The following is a 14244-nucleotide window of genomic DNA, read 5'->3' as shown; positions in this document are numbered from 1 at the left end:
TGTAGTATAGTCAGTTGTTCGTTTATTAACTTTTCATCATTTGCGTCCATAATACCAAATAATGTTTTTGAGATTGAGCCTATTGCATTAATTAAATCTCTTTTTCTTTTCTGAATTATGCATAGATATCATTCTGGTTGTTAAACAATTTAATCTGTCATACTCCTTTTCTATGATTTTGTTAAGATAGGCACGTTTCTTTATCCGCAAACGCGATAAGTTGGCACATATTTTTTGTTTTATGCACCCTTGCATTTGTTCTAACTTTTTCGTTAATGAGGCAACGTTTACTTGGATGACAAGTTTCCAGTATGATTCCACTTGATGTAGATGTCCTATTTTTTCAAAGTATATTCCAGGACGATGATTGAAATTTTCTATTTTAAATGGCATCTCTGTGCTCAATTCCTGTAATCCTTAGATAGCACATATAATTACTCTGTAAGATAATATTTTATCAATTGCATTAACTTTCGACTTAATTTGTTATAAATGCTTTTAATCGATTTATGTGCATCCGCAATTTTTTACGTCCAGTTTTTAATGTATAGTTTACAGAATTCAGATTATCAGAATTCTTTTCTATGATTACATACGGACCTATCCATAATGAAGCTTTTTTGATCTCCCGCGTAATGCTTCGTCGTACAATACTTTGTCCTACTTTAAATTTTATTTCCTTCACTTTTTTATCACAATATTCTTTTGTCTTTTGTTTTTCTTCTTTTAAATGTTTCTTTGCGATTTGATTTGTTGCTCATAGTCGTTCTTTTAGTTTCTGTTGTTCCTGAATTGTCATAGGTATACGACAATTTTGGCGGGGTTAGGGCTGACGGTAGGGTAGCATGGTGTCCTAATTCAAATGGCGTTTACTCCGTTGCCGTATATGGTGTAATATTGAAGGTAAAAATCGCGTACAGTATCCATTCGTCCCAATCTGTTTGATCAGCGTTTATATAATGGCGAAGGTACTCTGTCAGTGTTCGATGCATATGTTCAAGGAATACTTTCGGGATGATAGACTGTTGTCTGTATTTTGTCAATTTTCATTAGTCGACACACATTTTTAAATATCTCATTTACAAAGTTAGTGCCTTGATCGGTTAATATCCTTTCTAGTATCTCGTGTTCAAGTATCCCACATAGAACATAACCTCCAGTGGACGTCCATTGAACCTCCATGACTCCATTAAACTTCCATCGAATATCTATCTCCATGATGGAAGTTAGATAGACGTTCATTGAAAGTCCAGGGAACCTCCACAGTGGACAGTGCTCTAGGATTCTACCGTAGACGTTCATTAGCTATCCAGCGAACCTTCACGATGCTCTAGAATTCTATTGTGGACGTCCATTAGCCGTCCAGCAAACTTCCACGGAGGATGGTGCTCTAGGATTCCACCGTGAACATCCATTAACCATCCAGCGAACCTCCACGGTGGACGGTCTTCAAGGATTCCATCATGGATGTTCATTAGCCATCCAGCGAACCTTCACGTAGATGGTCCCACACGGAATATGACATCCATTAGAGGTCTATATAATCTCCACGGCCTCTATGCGACATCTATCTCTATGATGAAAGTCAGATAAGTCTCTCATGAAGATCTATACTATCTCCATGATGAAGCTCTAATGGAGATAGTACCAAATCTTATGGAGAGTGTATGGATAAATTACAGATGTTTTATGAAACTGTCATGGATCATATACAAAGTTTAATTGGAGGTTTTAGATCCTTTGCAGATGATTACTTATGATAAAAATTGAGAATATATACTTATAAATAAATTAAAAATTTATTGCATCTTATTTATTCGTATTTGATTGTATATAGATGATTATACCAAATACAAGAAAACATATATCGAATAAGAAAAATATCTCATGTATTTAACGATCAATAAATATATAAATGAGTAAATAGAATGTATACGTAAATTTATAAACACTACTCACATGGAACATGATATTAAAAATCCATATAACATATAATCTTTACATATAACATATAACATATAATTTTCCTTTATGTATTTAATTAAATTATCTACAAAAATTATCCACGCTATCAGGACATTAACATTGAGACTATTTGAATTTTATGACAATGTGATAACAATTACTGATCGAAGATCTGTTATATTTTTACAAAATTCTAAGTTTAATTATACTATTGTTTTAGTATCTGATTTCAGCCGATCACGTAGGTGAAGCAAGCTTGACCGTGTATACTATTAGGTGTACAAAAAAGTTCTGAGCTTTTTTTTGTAAAATTCAATCTTTATTCAAAAACAAACAAAAAAATATTAATCAGCGAAATATTCCCCGTTTGCATCAACGACCTTTTACCATCTTTCGGGTAGCTTGCGAATTCCTTGACGATAGAAGCTCACCGGCTTCGAAGCGATAAAGTCAATGCATTTTCGTATCTCTTCAAATCTCATGAAATGTGTATCAGCCAAATGATACTACAGCGACCGGAATAGGTAGTAATCGGAAGGCGCCATGTCTGGACTATACGCCGCGTGCGGGAGAAGTTCCCAGCCTAACGCAAAGATATGGTCCTGAGTCGTTTTCGCAACATGTGGTCGAGCATTATCGAGCATTGTCATGAAGCAAGATCACTTTACGACGTCCTTGGCCAGTAAATGGCCTCTTTTCTTCTAATGCATCGCTCAAATTGGTCAATTGTTGTTGGTAGCGGTCTGCCGTGATTGTTTCACCCGGTTGTAACAATTCGTAATACAACACACCTTTCCAATCCCACCAGATACGGAGCAAAACCTTCTTGGCGTGGATATTGGGCTTTGGCGTCGATGTCGAAGGTTGACCAAGGTCAACCCATGATTTTCTACGTTTAGGGTTATCATAAAGAATCCACTTTTCATCGCTTGTAATGATTTTGTGCAGAAAATCTTTTTTGCGGAACTTTGAAAGCAAAGTGAGTGCAGTATCACGCCGACGATTTTTGTTGTCTTCTGACAATTCATGCGGAACTCATCTGCCCTCCTTCTGAACCTTTCCCATCGTATGTAAACGTACGGAAATGGTTTGCTGCGTAACGCCAAGCTGTTCTGCAAGTTCCTTTTCAGTTTGCGCAGAGTTTATATCCAGCAGTGCTTGCAATTCGTCCGTTTCAATTTTTTGAGGGCGTCCAGCACGCGGTTCATCTTCAAGACTGAAATCTCTTTGACAAAATTTTTGATACCATTTTTTACATGTAGTATGACTTACAGCGTTGTCTCCATATGCAGCACAAATCATTGCAGTGGCTTCAGCAGCATTTTTCTTCAGATGAAACGCGAAGTGGATAGAAAATCGAATATGCTATTTTATTATTGCCATCGTGAACACTACTAATTTTTGAGGTTATGTGCATCAAACGCCAAACCGTATGGCATTTTAGAAGGCCAAATGTCAACGCTTTAAAACCGCAAAAGGGCGGGAAGATATATAAAATTTAAATTGTTATTTCGATTGTATGAAATCTAAAGCTCAGAACTTTTTTGTACACCTAATACAAGGATGGATGACCCTCGGAAAAATTATGTGACGTTACCGACATTTACAAAATAAAAAAAGATTTCATTAGATTTCTATTGCACGTTACGTATGTGCGCTTCGTTCCTTCAAAGAAATATTTTTGTTCAGCATCATAAAAAATTCTTTTTATTAACTTTTTCTGTAGAGGTCTTCTGAAGGGTTCATGGACGTCTAAGATTACAAACCTCCATGATAAATCTCTAATGGACATCTATTAGAGGTTTTTGTTGCATATGGGGTTGTCTACCGAGATTCCATGGATCCTTTATTAACGATCTACCTAACAGACGTCTATGAAAGATATCTAATGGAAGTCTCATAGACTTCCACAAAGCGGAACTGTAGATTTTTTCTGGACGTTTATTGGAAATTTAATGGCTGTCTAAATGGATGTTTCGAATATCCATGATCGACATCTAATGGATGTCTACTGGAGAGTTTTGTTCTATATGAGATGTTTTTAGTAATAAATTCTTTTGCGACTGTGGCGGCTTCTTGATTAGGGATGGGTATTGACTTATTAAATTTTGTTAGGCACTCTTGAAATGTTAATACATATTTGTTACCTCTGTTAGTTATAGTCAGGGGTTCTATCCAAAGGATATCCAAAGTACATTTTTCGAAAGGTTTTTCAGGCATAATTACTAAAAGTGCTTTTCTCCATAATTACTAAAGATGCTTTTATTTTTTTCTTTATTCTTTTGACAATACTCGCATTTTGTCTTTCTACATCCTTAATGATGCCTGATCAGATATGATGCATTCGAATTCGATTTAAAGTATGCTCGATTCCTTGATGTCTTCCTGTGGGCGCATCGTGATATTCGTATAATATTTGTTGCTTCTCTTTTTCGTTATTTTTTTACGGGGGTTGAATTAGTTATCTCTTCGTCTCGTGTAACCGTCAATATATTTCTAATGCATTCGCATTCGCGTTGGCTTTCCCTGCCTTATGAATAATTATGAATATCTCGTAATCATATTCTTCAGTTGCAGTCTCCATCGGATCAGTCTTGATCTGGGATCATTGACGTTAAACAACTATATTAACGGTTTATGATCCGTTATTATCTTAAATTTCGTCCCGTATAGATACGGTCTAAAATGTTTTCCAGCCCAAACTATCGTAAGTAGTTCCTTTTCAGTGATATTGTAATTTTGTTCGGCTCACGATAGCACTCAGCTAGCATACGCGATCGAACGATCTTGTTCTACCATACCTTGGGATAACATGGCTCCTATCACGTAATTGGATGCTTCGTCGTGACAATGAACTCTCGTGAAAAATCTGGATAATTTAGCACAGACGTTCATTTATTTTTTAATGTTTCAAACGTATTACTGTTCTGATGTCTAGACAAACTTTGCGTCTTTCTTTGTTAATTTCGTTAGAGATTTAGCTATTTTAGAAAAGTCTTCAATAAATTTTCGATAATATCCAGCTAGTCCGATAAATGACTGTATAAATGATTGTATCTTTTATCTTTTTTGGTACTGGAAATTTATTCACGGCTTCTAATTTAGTCGGATCGGGCAATATTCCATTTTCGGTTATAATATGCTCTAAGTAGATTATTTTTTTTCTCAAAAATTTATCCGGTCATAATTTTAAATTGTTTTGCCGTAATCTCTTAAGTATTTCTACGAGCCTTTGATTGTGTTCTTTTAAGCTTGGATTCTTTTAAGCTTAGATAAATTATGATATCATCTAGGTATACTAGACATTTCAATCTTTGTATTCCCATTAGGATTGTATTCATCAATCGTTGAAATGTGGCGGGCGCATTTTTTAACTTAAACAGCATACAATTAAATTCGTAGTGACCGTAGGGCGAAGAAAAAGCTGTCTTATCTTTGTCGTGTTTAGCCATCGATATCTGGTAACCGGAAGCAAGATCTAACGTAAAATATTTTGCGTTCTCTAATTGATCTAATATATCGGTTATATTAGGAAGAGGAAACGAGTCCGATCGTAGGATTATTTAATTTTCGAAAATCTACTAATTCTTAATTTCGATTTTTCGGATGCGTCGGCTTTCTTTGGTATTACTAGAAGGGGCGCATTCCATTGACTAATGTTAGATTAAGTAGGCCTTTAGGCTAGGTATAATTCCATGCTCTAACATTTCGCGGATTTGTTTATCAACTTCATACTTATGTTTGTAACGGAGCATATGTAAAGGTTCCGTTACTAGCGCGCGCTATACGGCCCACGTCATCTCTGGCCGCCCGAACATCCCCGACTGCGACCGAACAATGCGTGCTGCGGATCGGTCACGCGCCGACGGTATGACAGATCAGTTGATCGTTTAAACAATTTAACAAATCGCGTGTTGACGCGTCAGCACAAAAATAGGTATATAAACCCGGCGAATTTTACAGAAAAAATCCGACCCGTCCGTTTCCGAATCACCGATCCGATCCGAACGACGCAAGAATTCCTCTCGTCCGAATACCGAGCATTCTCAATATTCATGTTCTATCCTTATATGGAAAATCGGAGTGTTCTCGAGTTTTTCATCCACGGAAAACCGAGCGTTCTCAGTATTCTCGTTTCCTTCCCGTCCGGAAAATCGAAGAATTCCCGAACTTTTATTCTGCAAAATATCGGGTGCTCGCAGTATTTTTGCCTCCTCCCGTCCGAAAAAGTCGGAGCATTCTCGGACTTTTCTCCTGTGGAATACCGGACGCTCGCGGTATTTCCGTTTCCTCTTATCCGAAAAGTCGGAGCATTCTTGGACTTTTCCTTCGAAGTGCGCAGAAACACGCGTGCCGCGAAAGCGTCCGTGATTGCCTAGCAATCCATGCGTTCGAACGCTTGGCAATACGCGGTTGCCTAGCAACTACGTATTTATCGCGTTTCGATAGATTTATCCATTAATTCATCGATAATCACGTGTGGCACTTGAATTTCTACTGTTGCTTCCATAGTGTTTAGAATACTCACGGGACAGAAGTATTCGCGAGGCTCTAGATAGTTTCCGATGAAAATACCCGGCGACATTTCTTCCGATTGCATAATACCGATCATATTTCGATTCGGTTGTAACCTGTATAATAGTTTCACTGCGCGGTTTCAAGGTAACCTTTTTACAGGGATAAAGTTTAAAATTTATTCCTTTGATTTTCACGAGTTTATTCCCGTAATCGCAATTATATTTTTTCGTATGAAATCCATTCCTAAGATTCCATTGTACTCCATAGATACATCATCTTTTACTATATATACCGGATGTCGAATTTCACTGGTTTTTAATAATATCATTAGATAAGTTTTTCCAATAGTGGAAATTCCGTGTCCCGTTATCCCGGTTAATTTAATTTTTTTTCGTAAATTTTGAATTTTTCCTTTTAACGCTTTTAGTTTTAAAAGTGAGATAGTCGCACCTGTGTCAAATAAAAAATATATTTTTCCGCTTTCAGCTTCTTGAATGGGCAGATTAATTAGATTTAGCTCGATTTCTACGCATGACATTTTCTTAACATGAGAAATTCAACGGTGATGCGGACAATTCTAGCTCTCGCTATCCTCGTCATCGCTAGCTTGTGACTCTGATCTTCCTTTTATCTTGCGATTGTCCTTCGTGTTATGATTTTCACAAGTAGTTTTATTCGATCGCGTTTTGACGCGTAGTATTATCTTTCACGGGTCGGCCGTGCAATGACCAGCATTCATCGTGCCCGATTTTCTTTCAATGCTTACAGTATTTATTTACAGTGTTCACGCGGGGATGTCCTTCGACCTTTGATAATGTGAATTTACTACGACAATCTCGTATGTAGTGACCCATTCTTTTCTCCCGCATTTTTGACATTGAGGGATGGAGATTTTTATCTGTCGCGTAGCGTCAGTTTTATTTCCATATTGAAAATTTACTCGGTTGCTTGGACCTCTCACCTTTTCCTCCGCGCTCGCACCTGCTATAGCTTCTTGCAGAGTTCGGTACTTTTGTGATCGAACAATTAACTTTATTTCGTCATTTAATCCGAAAATTATGCAAAGCTTGAAGTTTAATTGTTTCTAATATAGTATGTTGCTGCCCAGAGTTACGTTTCTCTCCTTCGATCATGGATTCATACAATTCTATGGCCAGTACGTCTACTCTTCGACTAAAATTTTGAGCGTTTTCTCCGTTTTCTTGTTTAAGAAAATTAAACTCTATTTGTAAATGCACTGCGTTTGCTAGGATATTCACTCTCGAGTTCAGCTTTTATTTGTGCGTAGCTTCGAATATCGCGAGTGTAAAAGTTTAACATTTTCTTTCCTTTGAGGTTAGTGCATACTTTAGTTTCTAATAATGTTTGTTCTTCTGTCGGATCAATATTTTTCATAGCATAGTCATTTGCATTTAAAAATTCTCGAACGCGGCTTCGCGAGGTACCGTCAAATTCTGATCTCATATCTCGCGCCTCCTAATCTTAAATAATTTCCAGATGTTCCGGTCGGTTTCGGATATTGTCTTGCATGCGTCTGTAGGTAATATCCATAGCGTTACTCCTATAATTGCGATATGCTCTGTTACGTTCATCTAAATGTGTGCAATTGAACTCAATGCGCTCTTCTAAAAGATCCATGCGCGCTCTTATTTCTCTGATTTCCCGTAGCAACTCATTTAATAATGCGGGTGTCTCCATATTCACGTCGATTTTATTCCGTTTTGCCATTTCAGCATGTGTAGTCGAGCGACTTTGAATATTCTCTGGGCGAATTTCACGAATTTCTTCCATTGCTGAATCAATTGGATTTTGTGCCATTTTTTGTATTTTATAAATTTCTTCGGAATTAAAGATATTACTTTCGTATAAGGTTGATGAAAATTCACGCCTATGGTTTATGGCTCACTTGACTCGGAGTTCTACTCAAATCTCATAAGTCCGTTATTCGGTTGGACATCAGTTTCATCAGTGACTAATATACTTGTGTCGATTTCGTCAAAGGAAAATTCGCGTTGTTTTATAACGTTTACCGGCGTAAGTAATTTTGCTGTCGCTTGAATCATATGAAATTAAAGTTTTGATGAGCTCTTTCAGATTTCGGCTAAAGCGTCAGTCGCGATTTGTACAGGAGTTCGTGGTTAAATTCAAGCATGCGTCGCGCTGATTTAAGTAGTCACGATTTATTCGGGGTCGGTATGACATGAATATCCTTCTCTTTGGACATTTACTCTGCAGAAAATTACAAAAGATTTACAGTTTATTAGGACGATCCGCATATTGCTCTCGGCTCGCTTGGCTGGAAATCCCTCGAATCCTTTGTGTACTGCGTGCGGCAACTGCTGCTGACGTCGTGCTATTTTCCTCGTAGTTTGGTAGTCGTACGATTCGGCGATTCCTCTGCTTTCCTGTGTCGGTAGCTCTAGACGTCGACCGTTTGTTGCTAGTAGAATCCCTTTCGTCCTCTCACGGTACTCTCATCTAGTTCTCTATCAGATGCGGCGTGCTGCAGTATCTGTCAGTAATTTATTTGTTTTCTTTCAATGAAAAGACAATCAATGGAGATTTTTCTCCACTCCGTTACTACTGCGTAATTTTTCAGGTCTTTATTGCGTCTCCTCTACAGCAAGCGCGTTCGGATCTTCTTCGACACTCTCTTCAAGGTGCTTTACGAATCTGGATTTCAAAATCTTCGCTTCGTGAATCCGCTGTCACCAATTTTTGTATCTCTTCTCGATGCAACAAGGAAAAAATATGGGATTTGGTCCGCCTGAAGGATTATAACTCACGAGGAGCGCTAAGAGTACATTGTTACGTCCTGATTGTCTGTTTTCAATACATTTAAGTACTTTACCCTGGGATTGGACCGGTTTGTGAATTAATCAACCCCAAATAAGAAACGAATTTTATAAATTTTGTATCGAGGATCCTTCTTATTAATTTGATTATAATTTGAATAATTTACATAGAAATCAATTTTTCTTAATTTATATTTAAGAATTTGCTTAATTATTTTAATTTTAGTTTGTCTTTCTTAATTTTAGTTTGTTTTTTTTTTATCAAATTTTTAAATTTTAGGAACAATGAGAAGGGATTCTTATTTAAAATTATCGTTTGATTTAACTGAAATCTTAATCTTTTAATTTGAACTTTGCGCCCTCCTCTTTTGGGCATGAATACGTTTGAAAATAATTATTTATTATTAAGATTCTAAATTCAAATTATTCAGTCGCAACACCATTGGCTGCGACTAAATGGTACGCTACGCTATTGTTAGCGGTTTTGGATCTAGAATTATGATCTTGATTTTAATTAAGAAGAATTTAAGATTTCAGTTTTCTCAATTATTTTAATTTAAAATTACTTTTATTTAGTCGAGGAGGCTTTTAAATTCTCCTAAGAGAAATATTACAGAAATTGATTATAAATTTAAGAATTTAACCCTAAAGTTGATCACGCGCCACAAACTAATGTCATCGCCTAGTTAATACCGAAGAAAGCCCGCGGCCGCTTTTTCCGCACGCATATTTATAGGTGGAAATGGTCAGAATCCCCGCGCGAGCTTCTCACCACTTCCTTCTTTCAAACCCATAATTAAGAGGGGGAAGGTTCTTTCTCTCTAAGTTCGTTAATAACGATTGTTAATTTTTATTTTTAGAAAAGCCATGTATAATTTTATTTGTGTAATACATAATATAGTATAGCAATACAAATTGATAAAATTTATTTAAAATAATTTTTATTTAAAATTTAACTTTATTTCTGTATGTATATTTCATTGAAGAATATATAATGAAATAAATACCAAGAAATAAATTTTTTTTATGCGCCTATGTACAATGCGGTGCAATGATTCGCGGGATCATAGTAGCGCGTAACATTGTCGACATTGAGTCGACAACTACATGCGCGCGATTTTATTAGAACATCAGCAATTATAAAAATAATAGGTAACTTTTTTTAGGGGTTTTCTTTTCAATAAAAGTTAATTATTTAAAATTTAAATATTTTTATTATTCTTTATTCCTTGTTTAAAAATGTATACGTAAAACCGTAAAGTACAACATAAAATAAAAATAAAAATAAAATACAACTAAATATGACCTTATTTTATTTTCAATTTTAAACAAAAAATATTGCGTTGAATTTTATTAATTCAATATATAAATATTATTGTTCTTTTCATTGCGTATATAATTATTATTATACATATATCCATACATTAATTATATCTCCATTATATATCGCTTTTCATACTAAGTATTCATTTCACTGGACTAACAAGGGAAGTATCGGAAGTGTCCCCCTCGATTTTAATGAGCTTCGAGTATGTTGAAATATGGAAAATAAGAGATGATAAAGATATGAAAAAAATCAATTTTTTTTCTTCCTGAGTAAATATTGTCCAAATCGTTAAAGATATCAAAAAAAAATTTTTAAACAAAAATTTTACGGCTGCAAGTGTACTTTACAACATTCGAATTTTTTAAAAATGTTATATTTTTTAACCCTTCTCACTCCCTCCCCATAATTTTTAAAAATTTTTTAATTTTTATAAGAATGAATTCAAGAGCATTTTATGCTGAATACAACGATATATAATAAAGTTATTTTCCGAAATCGCATTTTTGGGAAATAAGCGAGAAATACCTCTATATACGCGCTCCATACGTATTCATCTCATACCGCGTTGGATGCGCGGGACAACGTTGGTGAAGGTGAATATGATGCAGTTTGTCACTGTATCAGTGTAACAATATATGTAATACTGTATTAGTGCAACAATAATTATTGAAATAAGAGCTTTTTTATAATAATAATAATGAGAATAGTAATAATAGTAATAAAGCAGATTTTATTAAACGGAAGTCAAATATTTTTGATGAAGTATTAGAAAACGTACGAAGCACTTTGGATATTTAGAAACAAGTTACAAATAAAGAAATGATTATAAAATATGACTTATTTAATTTTATATAATATGGTTTATTTAATTTTTGTCGTATGGTAGCTATCGCAATGCTTACGGTAGCTATTGCAATATTATGAATATATTTTATTGATCAACATTTATGTTTCGTATCTTAATGTCTTATTATCGCAACGCTACGCAAGAAATATATTTGCTAAGGCATAGCTTTATTTGCATATATTATTTACATGAACATTGTTTGCAAATATTAAGTATAAAAGAATGCAAATCGCAGCGAATTCGCAGTTTTATAATTAATTTCATTCTCTAAAATACTATCAATTGATACAAATGAGAGATACGAGCTTTATAAATGAATATGTACTTAAATATATGTACTAAAAAAAAAGTTATGGAAGTTTTTATTACTGTTTATATTTTCATACAATTTTTATTTTATAAATTCTTTAAGTTGAAATTATAGTTATTTATTTTAATTAACTTAAGAATTTTTTAATCAATAATTTATTAATTTTGATAATATTTTTTAAAGATTTTTAAACATAGTAATACATGATCTAATATATTATACAAGATTATTCAATCTTCTTGTTCAACAAATTTTTTGTAAAATAATCAGTTATTACAAAAATATATTAAATTCATTATAAATTAGCTAGTTAAATAAGTAATTATTTAATAATTAACATAAAATGGAAGAGGAAGAATCATTGGATTTTCAAATCGCATTTGATATATCAAATGCAGAAAAAATAGAACTCACTGACGACGAAGAAAATTACGCATACAATGTAAAAAAATGTTATGTAACGTCGATATCTCGGTAAAATATATAAAGAAAAGCAATTGAATTTTGAAGAAGTAGTAAGACAAATTCAAGAAGAATTGAAGGAATAAAACAAAGATTTCAAAATTTTTATCAAAATTTTATTTGATGCTTATGTAAACAATATATGCATAAATAAAATTACATCTTCACAAATCTATTTCTTGCGTAAAGTTGCGATAATAAGATATTATGAAATATAAATGTTGATCAATAAAATATATTCATAACATTGCAATAGCTACTGTAAGCACTACAATAGTTGCCGTACGACCAAAATTAAATGAACGATATTTTATAAAAATAATCATCTCTTTATTTGTAACTTGTTTTTAATTGTTCACGGTACTACATACATTCTTTGATATATCATCAAAAATATTGTTTAATAAACCCACTATCATTATTAAGATTATGATTATACTTATGATTATTATTAATAAAAGGAAAGAGAGGCCAATGAACGAGCGAAAATGAAATGACGTGACAAAAACAAATTCGAGTAACAATATTGTAAAAACTAAAATTATTGTAAAAACAATAATTAGCAGTGTCACCTTCAATATAAATTTGATATTGTATGTTTCGGCTTCACGGGGCCTTCTTTAGCAATTTTTCTTAACAAAAACGATAAAAAACAAAGGGAAATTTTAAATGCATACAAACTTATGTGTCTGACTATTAACTCTTAATTTCACTCTTATAATTATTATATTTTTCACATTTTTATAATCTTTTATCTATTTGCGCTTGAATCTAAATATATTCTATAATTTCACTGAACCAGTTTTTATGCACTTACAATTCCCCTTTGTTTTTTATCGCTTTTATTAAGAAAAATTGCTGAAGAAGGCTCTGCAAAGCCGAAATGGATAATCAAATTTATATTGAAAGTAAAATCTGCTAATTGTTATTTTTACAATAAATATTGTTTATTCGAATTTGTTTTTATCACGTCACTTCGTTTTCGCTTGTTCGCTGGCCTCTCTTTCCTCTTGTTAATTTATACGAGCTGTCTGATACAATTTTGCTCTGATGATTATTATTATTATAATAAAAAGTATTTGAAAAGTATAAAACAAGTATTAAAAAAGTATTAAAAAGCTCTTATTTCAATAATTATTGTTGCACTGATACTGTACTGACGAACTGCGTATTCAACCCCCCCTTTAACCCGCGCAACCAACGCGATATGAGACGAATACAAATGATGCGGGTATATAGAGGTATTTCTCGCTTATTTCTCAAAAATGCGATTTCGGAAAATGATTTTATTACATACCGTTGTATTCAGCATAAAATGCTCTTGAATTCATGTCCTTATAAAAATTAAAAAATTTTTAAGGGGAAAATTAAGGGAAGAGAGTGGGGGGGCTCGAAAATGTAACATTTTTGAAAAATTCAAGTACGTTGTTGTAAAGTGCATTTGTAGCCGTAAAACTTTTGTTTAAAATTTTTTTTATATGTTTAACGATTTGGATGATAACGATTTTACTCAGGAAGAAAAGAACTGATTTTTTTCGGTAATTTCACCCTCTTAACGTTCGAGAACGCAGATAAAAAAAATATGTATCTCTTATTTTTGGCCATATTTTAACATACTCGAAGCTCATTAAAATCGGGGAGGAGGGGGAAACTTCCAATACTTCCCTTGTAAGTACTGAGTTCCAGTAATATTTAAACAATTCTTTTCAGAACTACCAGATGTCCTTTTCAGAATCACCAAATTGTTTGATAAAGAAACACACTCAGCATAATTACATATAATTTTATTATCTACAAAAAGAAAAGTTTTGAAAAATTAATACTTCAACATTAATAAATGATCTATTCCTTTATCTTTCTTCCTCATACTCATTTATTTTACATAATACTAATTTATTCTACATAATTGTAAGTATATATCTATAAAATATATAATTTCTAATGTAACATATAAATTATAAATTTATATAGTTAGATCTGAAAAAGTGATGTATAACAGAGATATGTATGTATGGATATA

The sequence above is a fragment of the Pogonomyrmex barbatus genome, unplaced genomic scaffold (assembly GCF_055798465.1).
Source record: "Pogonomyrmex barbatus isolate J1 unplaced genomic scaffold, ASM5579846v1 scaffold11, whole genome shotgun sequence".
Lineage (NCBI taxonomy): Eukaryota > Metazoa > Arthropoda > Insecta > Hymenoptera > Formicidae > Pogonomyrmex > Pogonomyrmex barbatus.
This window is presented reverse-complemented; position numbering follows the sequence as displayed.